Raw genomic sequence first — 19,854 nt, forward strand, 5'->3', positions numbered from 1 at the left:
AAATCGAAACCAGAATTAGACCTCCGATAATTTTCGTTTACAAACTGAAATGACCTCCTCTCTGTTCCGAATTTTGTTTACTTCAGAAAACACTTTGGAGCTCCATCAGCATTGCATTGCAAATTTTTCTTTTTGTCTCTCCACACTAAAGCAGCAAGCAACTGACTAAGTATTTGTCAGAAGGATTAGCATAGCAGAAGATAAGACATGCAAAAAAGGACACAGCTTCTGAAGACATTTCCTTGGGCAATGGATATTTAGTTAAGAGAAATGAGCTGTATTGTGATGCAATTGTGTGCTGAGAATGAAATGATTAAGCTAAGAGCAGCCAATCCATTGTCAACTCTAAGTAACAATATCCGGAGCTTCCCACTCTGTCTGGGGGGCTGCTGGGTGTGCCTGGAGAGACTTCTTACAGCTTTGCCCCCCCTTTTCTCCCTCTTTATTATTTTGTGTGTAATGATTAAGATTCTACATGCCCTGTCCTGTTTACATTTAAAATATTTAAGCCCTTGCAGAAAACAAAACAAAATGCTAGTAAGGACACTGCAAGTCTCTTTCAAGGTATATGGGAGGCACAAGCTATTATGCTTGGTTAAAGCAAAAAGCATACACTTGCTGGGTTATTATTAACACACTGGGAAGTATATAAGTGGAATATGAAGAGGGGGAAGGTTTGGGAGATAACATGATACAGGAAGACATCCCGATAGACAGATTTTTAAATTTCAGATTTGCATTGGTAAGGAAAGAACTGAGTTTGCACCAGGAATATATATGCTGGTGTAGGGCACCATTTCCTCCTTTCTGCTGCATGTGTGGGTGAAGAGAGAGCTCCATTCATTGCCTGTTCCATCATCCTTTGTCCATATCCCCCACCACTGAGTCCACTTTCCCAGGGGAGCTGCCATTCTCCAGGATTTATACCCTTGCTTAGCCTCGCTGACCAGCCTGCTGCGTCTCCTAGTCTCCCATGGAATTGACCTAAGGGCTGCTTTCTTAGGAATTGTCAAAGTTGCAGTGTCTTTGGGGCAGAAAGGGATCTGCTGGTGCAGAACAGTGGGTTGGGTGGGAGTGCCCCAAGGGGTACCTGCTACAACCCAGACTCCCATGGAATTGGCCCAAAGGCTGCTTTCTTAGGAATTGTTGAATCTGGAGTGTCTTTGGGGCAGATTTGGGCAGAAAGGGGTCTGCTGGGCAGAACAGTGGGTTGGGTGGAAGTGCCCCAAAGGGTGCCTGCCACAACCCAGACTCCCATGGAATTGGCCTAAGGGCTGATTTTTAAGTGTGTGCCTTTGGGGCAGAAAGAGGTCTGCTGGGGCAAAACAGTGGGTTTGGAGGAAGTGCCCCAAGGGGTGCCTGCCACCACCCAGATTTTGGTCAAAGGGTTGATTTTTTTGTGATTTGGGGAAGTTTGAGTGTCTTTAAGCTTTTCCTTCATAGGGAATAATCGTGGTTTCAGCAGCCCCATAACTGCACTTGGGGGGCGCTGGTGTGGTGCTGAGCGAGTGGTGGTGTAGTGCCAACCACCCCCCTGAATTGCTAACCCATTGGGGTACTGGGCTTTGTTGTTTCTGAGGTGTTGAGTTTAGATTCTCTGGTAGCAAATGAGATTTTTAATGAAAAACCATGATTCCACTCTCATATGCTACCAGAGAATCTAGTCTCAGAACACCTCTAGAACAACAAAACCATGTACTTCATGGGTTGGCAAACCATGTGGGTGGGTGGCACCCTATGTGCACTACACCACCACTTGCTCTGGGCCACCCCAGTGCCCCTCAAGTGGAGTTATGGGACTGCTGAAACCTCCATTATACCCTATGAGGGAAATCTGAAAGGCGCGTAACTTCATTAATTCTTTAAAAATCAGCCCTTTGCCAAATTCCTCTGAAAAAATTGTGGTAGCTTTCTTGCACCAACTGGGCACTACCACCAACCACACTCCACTCTGGGCCACCCCTTTCACCCCTGCGTAAAGCTATGCTTTCCCTGAAACCTCCACTATACCCTATGGGGAAAATCTGAAAGATGCACAAACTTCAAAAATTCACCAAAAATCAGCTGTTTGCCCAATTCCTTTGAAATGTTTGTGGTAGATTACACTCATTGGGCACTATAACCCCCACCCACTCTTTTAGCCATGTGACCCATTTTAAAAACTGAATTAATTCTGATTCAGATTAATTCGGATACAAAACAAAACTGGGGTTAATCGGAAGGCTTGATTTTGGACAAAATACAAAATGGGGTTGATTCTGATTTGGTACAAATCAAAACAGAAAAAAATACAAAATGTGCAACCCTAACAGGTAAACAATTAGAACAGTTTCAGGGATATGCAAAACACACAAAAGAAATATAAGTTTCTAATGCAACATCTGACTAGCAAACTGTTCCCTATGCTGAATCCCCTTCTCCTTGAAAACTCACCCTTAGGCAGCTGCTCATACTCCCTATGCGGTAATCCACTCCTGTTCATTCTCTTTTACTACTTTTCAGAAAATAGAAAGTGGATCCATCTAGACCTGTATTCTGTTGCCATCAGTGCAAGTGAAATACTCGCAAGAATCTGCCTGTATACATGGAAAGAATCCGTAAGGTGGAATTCATGAGCAGTTGAGCTGGTCTTGTGGTAGCAAGCATGACTTGTCCCCTTAGCTAAGCAGGGTCCACCCTGGTTGCATATGAATGGAAGATTAGAAGTGTGAGCACTGTAAGATATTCCCTTCAGAGGATGGAGCCGCTCTGGGAAGAGCAGAAAGGTTTCAAGTTCCCTCTCTGGCTTCTGCAAGATAGAGCTGGAAGATATTCTTGCCTGCAGTCTTGGAGAAGCTGCTGCCAGTCTGTGAAGATAATACTGAGCTAGATAGACCAATGGTCTATCTCAGTATGTGGCAGCTTCCTATGTTCCAGTAACTGCCCTGGTGCCACCCTATGTCATGCCAGGATAGCATTTAAGATTTAATTCACTTTAAAATTAAATTAATAACTGTAAACATCACTTTGCATCACATATGCTTGACAGTAGGGATGTGCAAACCAGTTTGAATTCGAACCGGTTCCAAGGTTTGAACTTGGACCAAACAGGGCATTGCATTGGCAATGCTGGTCTGAGTTTGAACCGATTGAGCCAGGTTCAATTCGAGCCAGTTCAAAGGTTCTAGAGGCCATTTTATATGTTTTCCTCCATTTAGTGTGACTTGTGTTGCTTGATTTCATTGGCTGAGCTCTTGCTTCCCTGATTGGCCAGATGAGTCTGGCTCTCTGGTAGGCTCTGCACTGTGCCAGTCCTTGAGAACTGGCACCCTGTTGGCCAGGGGGGAGGGCAAAAGTGGGGGCTCCCAAAGGAGGGAGTTTAAAATCCTATTTAAAGCCAAGCCTCTGGCCTAACAAAATCACTCTGGCTGCAGTGTTCCTTGGCTTCCTTCAGGTCTGCTGCAACTGCTGGTGTGGTGAGAGTCTGCTTGGCAGACTGCCGTGTTTTTGTTCCTAACCCTCCCTTCTGCCTGTTTTTATGCCCTCCCCCTCCTCTCTCCCCTGTTTTAAACCTTTTTCCCCCTGGTGTGATTGTGTGTGTGTTTGTTCTACTGCTTTCATTTTTCCCCCTGAGTGAGTGAGTGTCTGTCTGTCTCTCTCCCCACTCTCCTCTGGGCCAGGGGGGCCCAGGCCCTTTGGCCTGAGGCCTCTCTCTGGCCCATTTCCCTAACACAGTCCCCACTTTCCCACACCTTTTTTCTTTTGGTGGTTGCTGCTTCTAAATCTGTTGACTGAGGAGAGAGAGAGAGAGTCCTCCTCAGCTCAGCAGCCACTGCCATTTATTTTTATTTTAATCTGGGTTTTTTTGGGGGGGTGTCCTTGCTTTCTCTGGAGTAGGTACTTTTCTTTGCTAATCCATTTCTTGCTGTGCTTAGCACACCGCTTGCACCAGAGTCCAGCACCTCTTTCCTCCACTTTCTTTCCCTCCCCCCTTCCTCATCCCTATCCCCACAGCCTTTCCCCTCACAAACCTTTTTATTTATTTAATCATTGTTTTTACTTTGATATATATATATTTAGTTGGTGAAAGAGCTGGAAAGCTTTTCATTCTGCCCTCCCTCCACCCTGGCTGTGCCTGCCTGCCTGTACTGTGCCAGCCTGCCACTGGTCTGGAATTCCTTATTTTTTCTCCTGACCAGTGTGTGGGGCAGAAGATCTCCAAGACAATGAGGGAGTAAGTGATTACTTTTTGTTGTCCCCTCCCCCCCTTTAGTGTTGCTTAAATAAGGCCTCCTTTTGTGTTTGGGTGTGGGGAGGTATATTTTCTGTGTTTTTCTTTACAAGTTGTTCTTGTTTTCACAGGTTCCCCTTAGTTCCCCCCGCTTGTGTACTTTATTGCATTGTTTTTAATTGTATTGTTGTGAGTGGAGTGGATGGGTAGGCTTGTTTTTAAAAGGGGGTTCTTTAAATGGGGGGGGGATAAAAAAGGTCCCTGCCAAAAAATAGGGTTTTTTAAAAGAAAGTCTCCCCCCAATAGGCTTTTTTTAAAAAATCCCCGCAAAACAGTTTTTAAAAAACACCCTCCTTTTTAAATATATTTTCTCAATTTTTAAAAGAAGCCCACAGGGTCTTCAGGAATGTCTGAGTGCCGTGTGGAGAGCAGAGCTTGCATCAGGGTGGCAGGCAGAGGTGGAAGGGGGTCCCCAAGCTGGTGCGGGATGCCAGGGTGGGAGGCAGAGAAGACACCATCCTGGGGTCCCACAGATTGTCATCAGCAAATTCTTTGAGGTGGTGGCGCGAAGGCTCGTTGAGGCAGTGGTGCGAAGGAAGTGGGCTACAATCTTGCGGGACTGCTCCACAAACACAGCTGTGGCAACAACTGCACCTACTATGAGGCGGCCATGTTCCCTGGACACCTTTGCCTCCTTGAGGCCAAGGGTATCCCTGACAGTCAGGTGGAACATGTGTGCCAAGCAGCGGATGTTCACACACTACAACACTGACTCTGTCACTGCCATTGTCTGACTCTGTCATTGCCATTGTCCTCATTGGAGCCATTGTCTGCCACAAGGAACCCCCTTCTGAGGTGTGGCAACCCACCTATCCACTCCTCAGTTTGGCAGGTTAGTACGGCTGCCACCTCCTCCTTGGAGTGCTTGACATTCACGGTCTCCACTTGCAAGACCCCACACCTGTGCCAAAATGTGGTGTGCCTCCAGAGCCAAAGGCAGCACCGGAGGTCCCCTCTCTCTCCAGACCCCACCAGTGGGCACTCACACTGTTCCACAGATCAATGGTGAAATGCACGCTGATGCCAGCTGGTGCTGCACACAGCATGGCTGACACAAGCTCCCTGCACAGGGAGTTACTGTCCTTTTAACAAGCTATCTCAATCAGAATAGCTTCTCTGGTCTGTATATATATGTGTGTGTATGGAGAGATCTTCATAGGGATTCACTGAGAGAACAATGAATCCCTATCTATACCTCATACAGCCACCAAGAATCTAGTTTGTGTTTGGACTTGCTGTGTATGAGTTATCTCAACGAATCCCTTTGAAGATCTCTGTCTCTGTCTCATCTCTCTGTGTATATATATCTATACATGTATACACACACACACACACACACCAGAGAAGCTACTCTGATAGAGATAGACTTGTTAAAAGGACAGTAACTGAAATAATGCCTGGGGGGAAACCATGAACCTCACTGGCTTGGGGCTGCCTGGTCGGAGTTGTGGTACAACCCACCGTGCCCCCAGACACAGGTGGTACAACCCACCTGGCACCCCCCCCCCAAAGGTGGGGGGATGGGGCTGCCTCAATTCCCCATTATTCCCTATGGGAGAAATGAAAAAATTGGGGGGGAAATCTTCAAAAATGCATTAAAAATCATAGAAGTGTCCAACTGCTTTGAACCCCCTGGGTGCCTATCACCCACATTGGTTTTGTGCCCCTAGGTGCTATACATAGGGAGTGATGGGCCAATTCGAGTCCCCATTATTCCCTATGTAGAACCTTTTAGATCCGGTTCGAACTGGGGGGCACGGGTTCAAGCAAAATCAAACCACACTTCAAACCACCCTGGTTCGAAGCTGATTTGAATTTGAACCAAACAGGCCAAGCTGGTTTTGTGCACATCCCTACTTGACAGCATGTCACATAGGAACTACACATCTTTCTGAACTACAGGTCCCAGAATTAACTGTACAAGCATAGTCTCTATTCTCCAGAAAGACCATGGGCCAGCCAGCAAACATTGCTTTTGATTGGCTCCACCAGCACATCTCACACACCCTATTTTGGTAATAGAGAAGTTTGCTTAAGAAAAGTTGAGGAAGTGTATCATTTATAGTGAACATTTACACAGTACTGAAGATATAAAACTGTCATTTTATTTTATTTACTGTTGCAACTAAGGTGCTAGCCATGACATTACATTCTTCAAAACCATTTGAAATAGAACCAGCTTGAATGGAAGGATTCTGGGAAATATAGTTCTGTGACAATGGTCTACAACCTTTTGGCACCAGCTCAGCAATTCTTTCAAACTGGTTCAACTTCAAAATGGTTTTGAAGAGTGCAGTGTGGTGGTGGCTAGAGTCTATATGTTAGTACTACGTGCTTGTAGAAGTAGTAAGTGTCAGTAGAATAATGCCTGTGCAACTAAAAATATATTCTACATTAATTAGAGATGTGCCTGGATCATTTTGGTGCCTCTATGAAGATTCCTGCTGCCAAAATGTTTCCTGCTACCATTCCTGTCAAAATGTTTCAGCATGGGGCAAGGAGTTCCCTTAAGAGGAGGTGGGCTAATCCTACCTGCCTGTCCCCCAAGCCCATTGTGGCACTGTTCCCATCCAAGCTTCTTTGTGAAAGTGGCAGCCTGTGCTGCTTGCCCCTTTAAAGCACCATACCATGGAGCCGGAATGCTTCCCCCAGCATCCCTCATGCAGCGTTGGCACAACAATGGTGTTGGCGCATGTGCCGATGCTGTGTGAGGTTTGGGGGTTGTTAATTTTACCCCCAGTAAAAACAGCAGAGCACTAGGGAAGAGCACACACTCTTGTACAGAGTAGTCAGCACAGAGTTTAGTTGTTGCAGCTGTTTAGAGAAAACACATAGAGATTCTTGTAGAACTAAATACTAAATATTTATTGGTTAAGTACACATTGGATAGGCTAGACCTAATCCTAATGTAAAGAACTACATAATGAATAGGTAAGGAGATGTTTCCATCTACTCTCTAAGAGGAAAGGAAGGATTGTGGGGCTCAACAGGAATATACAGGAAATACCTGAAGAGTAAAATCAGGGGTCATAAAGCAGAGACAGGTAGAACAGTAACTCACTGTCTCTACTCCCAGTGCCCCTTGTGGTCATTAGTATAGTTGGTGCAAAAGGTCAATGTACTGGGACAAGTAGCACAGGCTGCCACTTTCACAGAGAAGCTTGGATTCACAGTGAAACAGTGAACAGTGCCACGATGGGGTGGAGTGGGATGGCGGAGGCTTGGGGAGCTGCCCACCACCTCTTAAGGGAACCCCTCGCTGCCCTTGGGATGGTGCCGAAGCAATTTGGTGCACATCCCTAATGTTAATACCTAACAAATACATACTATTTTATTTATACTGTTTAATGTTAATCATATACTCAGGGCCATGAAGAAGCTGACTCTCTCTCTCTCTCTCTCTCTCTCTCTCTCTCTCTCTCTCTCTCTATATATATATATATATATATAAACTGATTTAATAAACTAGGAAAGAACTATCTCCACTAATCTCACACAAACACACTATATTCCAGCTCCCCATTGTCTGAGCTAAGTAAAGGTTGAGTTCCTTCAGGCTTCCTGGGCCTTGGAGAGCCTGATCACACTCACCTCCCTGCTTCTGCCCCATAGTAGGCTGACACTCCTCCACTGCATAGCCTGTCCCCTACCTTTCCTTCTTCCAATGGCAAACCCCTAAGTTTGTCAACTCCTCCCCCAGCCATCAGGATTTTTGTTAACACCTATTCAGTTGAATGGGTCTGGTTCCTGTCTTATCTTGACATTTCCTGTCTTTCTGTAATCATCTTCCGGCTTGTTTTCCTGCCCCAATTTTGGGTGCATGGATAAATCCTATTTCTTCAAACTTCTTCCTTCTACATTTTACATTTACATGTAATTCTCCTTGCATTTCAAACACCATCTGATACAGGTACCAAATGTGGTTTACATTGTACATTATCTTTTATTGTTGTCATAGGTACACTTTAGGGGATGCTAATGGTACATGTATTCTATCTATATTTTATGTTTTGTTGTTGAGAAGTTTGTCCCAGAGGTTTATCCTGTAGACAGAGGTGCACTTAGGTAATTTTGGAGCCTGGACCTAATGCCCTTTGGAGGCCTCCCCTCCCAGTGAGGGGAGGCCACCCTCCTGCTGCAAGTTAAGCATCATCCCTTTACACATGCACACACAAACACACCCTGTGACAAACACAGTATTTTAAACACGTAATGTATATTTATACAAATATGCAGTAGCAGAAACATTTCAACATGCAACTTAACATATTCCCATCCCACTTTTTTTACATATGGAAATTACTTTATTTGAACAACATTAGCCAAAGAGCAGCCATCCTGGCACTGTTTCCATAATATCTGTTCAGTATGCACAAGCTCAGATACTCTGATTCTAGAGAGCTAAGCTGGAGGTGCAGACAGTGGTCACAATATGGGAGGAAAAAATTGGAGAGGCCATTAATGAAAACAACCACCCTGATATCTCTCTTAATTTTAGAAAAACCATGCACCTTCTTTATCCTTCTAAAAATAGTAGTTAATGGGAGCTGTAGAAAAGTAAAGGCAAGACTGTATTTCATTCATCATTCAGGTCAGTGGTTTAAAATTTCTTGAAACCATTTGTAATAAGCTGCTGTAAAACCATCCGGCCCCAGTAAATTAAGTTTTATCTAATGTATTGCCTCCCTGGTCTCCTCTTCCACAACTGGCCTGTTTATTTCTTTCCGCTGTTCTGTAAATTCAGTAATTTGTGAGTCTTCCAGGTACTGTGATATCTTTTCCATATCCAATATACCCCTTCTATATAGTTGAGTATAATGTTCCACAAACTGATCAATCTTCTCCGTGGATGAAACAAATTCTTTGCCATGGAAGTAATAGTTCTCTTCTCCTGTTCTTTTTGTAATTGATATGCCAGTAACTTATCAGGTTTGTTACCTTTCTCAAAATTTATTTTCTTATACATCTCTTTTACAGCAATTAGATCTATCTGTCTAAGATCTATGTTTGTTTGTTTTTTGCAATATGTCAGCTGACAGATTTTTCTTATGCTTTAATTCTGAATGATGTAACTCAACAGTCAAAATCTCTTTCTGCTTCTGGATAGCTTTCTTTCTATTTGCAACAATTGAAATAAAAAAGTCCCTCATAAAAGCTTTACTGGATTCCCCTACTGTAAACAAAGAGACTTCTGATATCAGATTAATTTGGAAGAAGCTCTTCAATTCACTCAAACAATTCTAAATATCTTTGTTAAGCAAAAAAAGATTGCTAAGTCTCCACCTTCTTGGAACATTGGACTGTCTTATTATTTTAACAAAATAAATCCAGCTAATGGATTATGACCGTTGTAAGTGAGAGGTGCAATCTCTACTTCTGTTAACTTTGGTAATATTGATTTTGACATAAAACACATATCGATTCTTGAGTATGTTTGATGTGGATTGGAGAAATATGTATATCCCTTCTCCAAAGGATGCCTGTATTTTCCAAGACTAAAAATTCCTTACGAGATGCCAATTTGTCTCAATGATGATCATGTTGTTCTAGTTTCTTTTCACCTAATTTCTCACTTAACATCCGTCTGGAAGGAGTCCAATGTTTTCTCAATCCTCCCCGTCATAAGGTGCAATTCCTTAGTAAAAATATTATGCAATTCAGAAAGTGAAAAAAGATCCTCCTCTGATTCTTTGATCCTCTTCTGATATGCCCTGCACAGTCGTTTTTCCCTTACTAATCTCTTTACCTACTTTCTTCCCACTCATTTTTAGTAATAAAATAAAATAAAATTCCCTCTTCAATATTTTTTCATCTAAAAGTTTCAAATATCTAAGATAAGGTTAGATAAAAATATCTTCCATTCCAGCCAATACCAGTAATAAAGCAACAACTACTTTGATATCCAACAGCAGTAGCGATGTATAAAAAATGCTAACATACAAAAATTCATTTAACACAAAGAACAGGATTATAAGCAATTGAGTAGGATCCTTCTGTATTACTATGCATGGAGTCCAGTCATCTTGTAGAAAGCGCTGTACAATTAAGTAAAATTCAGTACACTACAGGGAGTCCAGTTCTCTGGTTCAAAAGCCAAGTCTTATCTAAAAAGAGGAGGCCAAGTCTCATTTGAAGAAAGCACTAGCTGAAAGTTCAATCCAACTGCAGAAATTCCACTCCAAATGATTCACCTTTCAACACAAAACATGCAAGAAATGGCCTCTGTCTCCCTCTTATGGATTCAAATGGTAATTGCAAAAAAAGAAAAATGAATGAAAGAAAAAGAAATATATATTAACTCCTTGTAAGCCGCCCCCCCCAAGTCAAGAAGAAGTAGCAAGTAGTAAGTAGCAAGTGTATCCCTCCGCCACAAGTGTAGTCTTCCTCTGCTAGCAAAAATGCAAGGAAAATAATCCACCAACAAGTTCAAACTTCGATCCAGTTATAATCCTTACAAGGTTTATCCATAAAATCATAAATCCATCCCCTTCATTTAGGCACGTCCAGACAAATAATCCACTTTCCACTCCACTCCTTATTAAAGGCTCAAAGCTTCCTGCAAACTCGGCAAATATAAGCCGTCCTCTTCTCTCTGCTTCTGCCTTCAAATCACTTATGAAAATATTCAAATCCAAAGTTAGTGTCCTCTGTAAAAAGTAAACGGGGAGACAATAAACAGGCTGCTTTCCTGAATTACCATCTGTAAATTAGTCTCGTTAGTCTTCCTCTGTTCCTCTCATTAGAAACCATCGTAAATCATAAGGGAAAACAGCCAAAAAAGAAAAAGAGTTGAGGAGCTAATCAAGTTCATTAGTTTTGTAATACAAGGACCAGTTAAGTCTTGCAGTATAATAAAACTGTCCGCTGTCTTCAGTCTATGATCGTTACACAATTCTGGAAGTTAATAATCCATAATGTTAAAGAATGCTAATAAAAATACTGCCATAAGTGATTTGAAAAAGAAAAAGGATATTGGTGGTAAGCAAAAAGTTGAGACCCACTTGATGAAAAGTAAAAAAATCAAGATAAGAAGAAGAAAAACAAGAAAGAAGGGGTGAAAGAAGATCAACTCACTACTGACAGGCTGAGTCCCATCTTGCTGATGTTAATGCATTCTCCATAGCTGTTTTTGCAGTTGTAATTTGCTAGAAGTTGTAGATGGCCTAAAAAAGCACCCCCTGAAAAGAAGTCTACAGCCTTCTTGGCTTGCCATCAGGAATATATATATATATATATATATATATATAGCCGTGGGATGAGAGCAGTATTTTACTGCTATACTGGTCGAATCACCATCTTGCCTCCTTCCCATCCGATTTTTTTCTTTCCCCAACCCCCCTCTGTCTCTAAAGCACCTGGCACAGATCATAATCACGCCTGGCACAGTGCAGGCCAGCAGCAACCATACCACCCAGGACAGTCTGAAGAGGATTTGGGAACCTCAGGAGATGTGGAGGCCCTGGACTTTGGCCCCGAAGTCCAAGGATAAGAGAGCCACTGCCTGAAGAGACTGTGTATGTGCGTGGGGGAAGTCAGAAATGAAAAGATAAGGAGAAAATGGAGTTGTTTCTGAATAAAATCATAGGCTGCATTCAGACACCGCACGGAACTGGAGTTACAGGTTACTGGCAAACCTGTAATTCCAGTTTCGTGCGATGTCTGAATGCGTGCAACTGTGGCTTCGCAACCAAACCACCGGGTCCAGTTTCCTTCCCAAAATTTGGACCTGGAATTTTGGACCTGGAATTATTCCTCAGTTTCACAAACCTCTGTTAGAAGAGGCTGTCGTGTTGTCTGCATGCATCTGCTGCTATAACTGTGGTTACAGGTTTAAGTGGCCAGCTCAGAGCAGCACCAACAGCAGTTCTGCTCTAGGGCTTACCCAGCACTCCATGGTGTGTTCCCTGACTGAATGCCACACCCTTCCCTGCACACTTCCTATTTCCTCTGCTTGCCAACAGGAACTCCAGCCCTGGTGCTCTTATCATTAAAGGGCCAGCAGCACTACTAGGGTAGTCTGTAATAATAGCCAGTAATCACATTCCCTCCGAGCTCCTAGCCAATTGTGAGCAATTTCCTGGAGCTGTGCCCACAGCCTGCAACAGCATGTTTATACAAGTGGTGGAACCAAGCTCGGAGGATCAGAAAGAGGGAGGGGAAACTCTAACCTGCCTTTGAAGTTTCCCAAACCGGGGGTGGAGGATTGTCTGTGATGTGATCCTCAGTTTAGAATTTTAACTGCTAACTGCAGTTCTAAGTCAGTTCCTACTATGTCTGAATGTGACCTTAGTTATAAAACATTAGGCGAAGAGATTTTGAACCAAAAAAGTATGTGAGCCTGCAAAGCTTGTGAATGTTCCTGCAACCTCATTTCATTGCATTCCTGGGCCTACATTCATATACTATTGCTGTTGGTGATTTTTTTATCCAGCTGCCTAACCTGCTTTGTAACCTACACAACCCCTGAAGTTATCTTTTCTTTATCAACCCTGAACTCTGTTATTCATTGGATGTCCACTGCAGCATGGCTCAGACCCCCACCACCTCCTTTTTTCTTGTCCACCCCAGGAGAACCTGCTCTTCCCTGGAAACAATGGAGGTCCTATTTCTGTAATTACCTCCACACCATACAGAGTCCTGATTTTACTATAACAAAGCAGAAGGCTTTGTGAAGGCTTACTTCACTGCCTGGGCCCTGAAGGTGAAACAATATGGCTCTCTTCAAACCTAACATAGAACTACAGGTTCAATGGACCTGCGATTCCACACACCCCACACCCCGCTCTCCCTTCTGCTTTTGGACATGCAGGGGAGCTGCCTCTCTGCAGTCAGCAAGACTGCAGAGAGGTGAGGTTGCTGGCTGTGCAGGCTTCCTTCTTGGCAGAAGCACAGCCTGCACAGCCAGTCAGGCCAAAGTGAAGGAAGAGCTTCCTCCCTCAACTCTGGCTCTGTGGGGCCAAAATTGCAGTGCCAGTATTCGGATGCAATGCTGGTGCTGAAGAACCAGAGCTGGAGGCACCCAAACTCCACTCTGAACCACTGTTCCCTCTAACAGGGATTCTCAGATGTTCACTGCAACTCCAAGCATCCCCAAATGCAGTGGCCTTTGGCTGGGAATTGTGGGAGTTGTATTCAACAACATCTGGGAATCCCTGTTAGAGGAAACAGTGCTCTGAACTGAAGGTTCAGAGTGGAGTTCAGGGAGCAAGACAGTAGGTCTTCTCACCTTAAGTTCTGGTTTCCCAAATTCGGTTATGCATCCAAGGAAACTGGAGGTGAAGGGATCTCTGGTTTCTTGTTACATCTGAATTCAGCATATAGAATCATTTGCCCTTTCCTGCCAACTTGGAAGGGGGTGCCAATTCTTATGAAGCTGCTCTTCAAGCCATAGATGATAATTTCAACACTACTTTGAATGTGATTGCTGATTATTTATTTATTGATTGATTGATTGATCATATTTGTATACTGCCAGATATGTATATCTCTAGGTGGTGTACACAATTTTAAATAACACATAGAAAATAGAGTAAAAACAATTAAAACAATTTCACAGAATAAAAAAGTAATACTACCAATGTGGAGATTCTGCCCACAAAGCCAATTTTGCTCACTGTCCTGCACGGAGAGTCATTTGCAACATGTGCAAGAAAAGGGGACACTTTGCTACTTTGCTAAGGTTTGCAAGTCTGTTGAACACTTCATTATTGATTCACCAAATGATAAGGATGAGACACCTGGACCACTTCCTGACCATGTTTTAAGTGTGACAGAATCAGAGCCTGCTTCTCAACATTACCAAGTTAAATTCAATGGCCATGAAATGTGGATGCTGGCTGATTCTGGTTCTCCATAAACTATCATTTCCTTTCTGCTTTTCAAGGAATTCCCTACTACATCTTGAAGCCTTCAGACATCCACCCATGGGGATAGGGAGGTTCCTCTATTGCCATCAATGGATACTTCACTGCTATTCTGGAATACACAGGATATACTACAGAAGGGAAAGTATATGTGTCACAAAAAAGGAGTCTAAGTATTGGGCTGGAAACATCAGAAAGATCTATGGATAAGTGTTAGACCCAAATAGCACAGAACTCCTATTACAGATGATGGAGCATCCATATACTGATATGATTGCTGATTTATCGGACATTTTTGCTGATACTCCTGGCACTGCCATACATGTCAAATTTAGATGAAGGTAAATGCAATATCTGTACAACAAAAAGTGGGGAACGTACCATAGCATTGTGCCAACATAGAGAAGCTTTTCGGCATGCTGACATCATAGAGCCTGCTGATTCATCAGAATGGGTACCTCCCATTGTTCTTGTGTAGAACTCAAATGGTACACTTTGAATGTGCGTAGATTTAAGAGATGTGAACAACATGGTAGTATATCCATTACCCAATATCAATGAAATGCTGCTTACTCTGAAAGAGGCTTCAGTGTTCAGAACTTTGGACTTCTCTTTGGCCTATCATCAACACCCCAGAGGGTCTTTTTCTTTTTCAATACAAAAGGCTGCCCTTTGGTTTAGCCTCTGCAGCTTTGGTAGTTCAGTGAATGATGCATGCAATTGTTGGGACTACGGATGGCATCACTTACTTTCAGGATGGCATTTTAGTGTATGGCAAAACCACTGAAGGGCATGATACTAAATAGAAGTCTTAAGAAAACTCTGACAACATGGACTTAATATCTCTGCAGAGAAATATCAATTTTGCACACACTCAGTGATGTATTTGGGACACACAAAATCTCAGAGTGGTGCACATCCCAGAACAGACTTGGTGAAAGCTTTTTTGGAAGCACCAGAGCCACACAACAAAGACTGCACTTTGCTCATTTTTAGGACTCTGTATTACTCTAAATTTATTATACAATTTCCTCAAAAGTTGCTCCATTGCATCTTCTTTTAGAATAGGATGTAGCATTTCACTGGGATGAGTGAATGCTAGTTTTCAGACTATCAAATTGGCCATTCCTGAGAACTTTTGATGAAACTGTTTCAGCAAAAGGCACACTATTGCAACTACTGGTGCTTCTGCATATGGTTTGGGTGCTGTCTTGACCAAGCAAAAAAGGGACAGGGAATGCTCCAGGCAGTTTGGTTCAAATTCGAACTGAACTGCCAGTCCGTGAGCCAGTCCATTAGAACCAGCCAGCGTTTCAGCTCATGCACTCAAACTGGTTCAGCCTTGTTCAACTCGGTTAGGCATGCTTGTAAAGGGAAATCCAGTAAGGATTCCCCTTTACAAACAAAGGGGGAAGCCTAGAAACTTTAAAGGTGTTGAGAAGGATGGGCAGAAGGGAGGGCATGTCCTTTACAAGCATGCCAACCTGATCAAACTGGGTCAAACCAGTTCAATCTGAACCTAGCTTGGTTCAGCTCAAACTCAGACTGCCCTCTCTTTTGGGGTGGGGGCAAGTCCAGTTTGAGCTCGAACCAGTTCTGCATACCCCCTAACAGGGAAGCTATCATTTCCTTTGCTTCCAGAGTGCTTGATGCATCTGAGAAGATGTATTCTGTCATTGAAAAATGAGCTTGAGCAGGTTTCTGGGCAGTGAGGCACTTCAGAACTTACTTGTGGGACAGAACATTCACTTTACGGTCAGACCATAAACCCCTATCTGCTTTACTTCCTGCTCGTGGATTGAGTTGAGCGACCCCAAGAATAGCCAAATGGATCACCAAACTTATGGATTTTGATTTCCAGGTGGACTATCTTCCAGGTCTTCAGAATACAATTGCAGATTGTTTATTTCAACTTCCACTTCCAGGCCAAGAGGAGATCCCAGAAGATGAGAATGAAGGAGTAGTAATTGCGTAAATAGCTTCATCCATTCATGGAGTGATCATGTCTTCTGAATGGAAAGCAGCCCTCAGTGCTGATCAAGTGCTTTCTGAACTTAAACCTTACATAACTAATGGATGGTTATGCAAAAACAAGGTACCTGAACATCTTCAACCATATATGCACATAGCGAGTGAGCTGTCTTGTCTCAATGAGCTTGTGCTGAGGACTGATCATTATAAGGTGCCAACCTCCTTATAAGCAAAAGTGATCAAAATAGCCCACAAAGGTAACCTGGGCATGAGCTTGAGGTCACACATGCACAGAGGCCTGAAAGGGCCTGCAACCATCCTAGGCCATCATTTTGGAGGTCAGCGGGAGAGTGGAAGGAGTCCTCCACCACCATCCCTGTGGCTGCCACCGCCATCCCAGTGCACAGTGGCTTGATTTCCAAAATGTAAAAGACAGGAGACCTTTCCCCCTGCTCCCCACTGCCCCGTATAGCCCTTTACAATTGAGTTGGCTCAATGGCTGAACTGGACTGGGCTGGGCTTGATTGAGCTTGAGCTGAACCAGACAATCTGGTTCCGTGAACATCCCTATGCTTGACTAAAAGGTGAATCAGAGAAAGGTGTGAACAAAGACATTGAAAATGTAATCAAGCATTGTGTGGCTTGTGCTGTATGTGACAAATCATAGAAGATATTTACCATTCCCTTGACTCCAGTAGACTATCCTAATGATCTCTGGGAAAAACTTGCTCTGGATATATTGGGGCCTTTTGATAACCAACCTACAAAACAAAAATTTGTTATGATGATGGTGGATTACTATTCCAGGTGGAGACAAATTTCATTTGCTGACAACATTGCTACAAATAAAGTGATCCAGTTCATGCCTGCAGTTATTGCGAGGGAAGATCGCAAAAGAACTAGGGGCTGGAAACTAGTGATACAGCTTACCTCATTTGAAATGGAGCAAAAATTGCATATTCATGGGATAAAACACAAGATTATTTCCTTGTACTCAAGGGAATGGCTTATGGAAAAATGAGCAGATAAGTGAAGGAAAGTTTACAACTGTTTACTATGCAACAACAACCCTGGAAAGTGGCAATCTGTGAAACTATTTGCGTATCGAACTACTCTTCACTCTACTATAGGAAAATCACCTTTTGAACTGCTGAGAGGATGCAAAGCTACCACCAAACTTACCCAATGGCAACAACTAATAGGGCTTTCCATGCCATTTCATTCTGAGATGCAAAGATTCATGATCAGGTAAGGGAGAAGCAAGATTATTTACAAATACAAATTGTAATACAAGTTGTATGCAGATCAGAAACAGGGTAAGACACAGTGAACATTTCAGGTGGAGGAATTTGTTCAAGTATGTCTGCCTCATAAAGTGAGAAATGGATGTTCCTTATATTCTGGACCCAAACAAATAATCAAATTCCAAAGAGATTCTGTCATTATTGGATGATGGAAAGAAATGGAACAGTTCAAGATTTTCCAGGATGCATACTATGAGAAAAGAAGGGAGTCTATCTTAAGAGAGGATCTGGAGAGGAATTTGATCTTGCCTCCAGTTTTGACCTCACAGAGGAGGCTGATGAAAGTGATGGAATTAGGAGAAGAGTGCATGACAGGAAACCACCTAAAAGACTTAAAGACTTTGTCTTCTGACAATTTTAAATTAATCCAATTCTGGTTGTTATAAAGGGGAGGGATGTGTTGTATTTTATCTAGTAGTCTTTTATGTTTTGTTGTTGAGAAGTCCTGTAGTTTGTCAGAAAGGAAAAGGGAAGGGAAGGAGAAGGAGAAAATGGAGTTGTTTCTGAATAAATACAGAATGTAGTTTATTATGTCGTTAAATCTATGCAAAAATATATAAGATTACCTTGTATTTATGAGGGAAGTAGCTATAAAACAGTACTTATCTACATATGCACACACACAATCAAAACAACATTCAAAGCATCAGCAACTGCAATGCAAATTACAAATTTTGGCTACTCTTCCTTGCTTATGTAGGACACTGCACTAGGTAATTCCTATGACTTCAAAGTGAAACATATAAGATCCACCCACACCTTTCTCTTGTATTTTTCTGTATTACCTTTGCTCTACTGAAATCCCCTTTAGATGTCCAAGCTGTAATTTACAAAAGCTGAAATTCTAAGTTACTGAAATGTTAGGAATTTGAGTACTGGAAGAAGCTCCATGTCTCATCTATCTTAAAATTTTACCAAGAAGAGGCAGATTCCTTATTCTCCCCCCTCCCCACATGTTTTCTCCTGAGGAATGGTGCTAATTCTTGCTCTTTTCTCTATTTCTCCACACCTATCTTCCTTGCTTCAGTGGGACTTACTGGTCTCCTATAGGGAGCAAAGTATGCTGGGAACACAAATTAGTTTAGATTGGTTTACATCCCAGAGCATGTGCAATCCTATATGCACTTACCACGGAAGAATTTCAGACAGTTTAAGTAGACATGCTTTTCTTGCCAGTAAGTCCTTTAGGTTTCAATGAAATGAAACAGCCTGAGGCTGCAATTCTTCACACACTTACCTGGGACTTTTACACACAGCAGGGTTTACTGCAAGTTTACTGGGAGGCTTTACTGCGAAATTAAAGTTGTCCCAAAGAACCAACACATAATCGTGGATTTTTTAAAAAAACTCTGGATATAAATCAGGCTACACTCTAACGAGCAGCGAAAAACCTGAATTGCATGTCAACTGCTCCCCAATAACTCTCAGGGACTTCAGGGTAACTCTGGCCAACATGTGAATGCAGCACCTCTATTCCAGAGGAGAAGTGTGTTAAAGGGCTTTAAAAGCCCCATGTAAAAAACCTCCTGGAATCAAACTTTACTGAATTTGTTTAGAATTCTGAGAAAACAAACATAGGCTTACATTGCATGGTTGAAAGTCTCCTTTGCTAATCTGCAGCGAGGAGGCCATTTTAATAATTAGTGTTTCTAGTGTGTTCTAGGCATTAAAAGTAGCACTCAATAACCCACTATATATTGTGAAGTGTGTGTGTGTATTCAGTGAAATGTATTTCCAGGCAGCATACTTATTTTGAAACAACAGACTTAAATCCTTGGGGGCCTGGGGTATGTGTAGACCCTGGACTTTCAGGGTCTAGGGGCCCATTTTAAAATCTCGTCTCTGGGCCCATTCCAACCTTGCTATGCCCTTGGCAGAACAAATACATATGTATTGATCACTACACATGGGTTTCTGCACAACACCTGCACAGATGGAAAATCTTCTTCCATGTAGAAAATGTGTCTCTTGTAAATTGACCCTGAATTTTCCATCCATGACTGGGATATTTGAGAGTTAGAGTCAATAATAAAAGAACAGCACACTGCTTGTGACAGGAAGGGGCAAATTACAATGCTTTCTTAGTCTGGCAGGGGCTGGTTTTGGCCCTGGCAGCACTTGGCTGTCTGCTCCTGTTGCAAATTCCTCTGTCTAGTGTTGCAAACTAATGTATCCTCCTCCCTCCTGGTAAGCACTAGTGTGGTGAATGCACATATACCCCATCATGAGCCAACAGTCATCACAAGACAAAGGCTGGCAGGAATCATTCACTGGTTTATAGGCTCCCCTCACCCGCCATGTTCTTCTTCCCCTATTTTGCTAGTGGCAGGTGATCCTCTAGGACAAAGTCATGTTTTTTAAAAAGCGTGAGATGAGACAGAAAATGACACTTGGAATCCTCACATAACTCCTGACTGTTTTTCTAAGTCTTTTACAGAGATGGCTC

At 42.7% G+C, this 19,854-nt stretch overlaps 1 protein-coding gene across 2 annotated transcripts in view; it reads left to right on the forward strand.

Moving 5' to 3' along the window:
• Positions 1–19,854, forward strand: part of LOC128340317 (transient receptor potential cation channel subfamily M member 8-like) — a 151,867-nt gene that overhangs the window by 5,797 nt on the left and 126,216 nt on the right. The window contains exon 1 of one of the 2 annotated variants that reach the window (XM_053285296.1): positions 3,401–4,213. The exons of the other annotated variant lie outside the window; for it this stretch is intronic. The gene's annotated coding sequence lies outside the window, so the exon portion shown is untranslated. Of the gene's footprint in view, positions 1–3,400; positions 4,214–19,854 lie in introns of those variants that run through there. 2 annotated transcript variants of the gene reach the window in all.

This window comes from Hemicordylus capensis, chromosome 1 (assembly GCF_027244095.1).
Source record: "Hemicordylus capensis ecotype Gifberg chromosome 1, rHemCap1.1.pri, whole genome shotgun sequence".
Taxonomy (NCBI): domain Eukaryota; kingdom Metazoa; phylum Chordata; class Lepidosauria; order Squamata; family Cordylidae; genus Hemicordylus; species Hemicordylus capensis.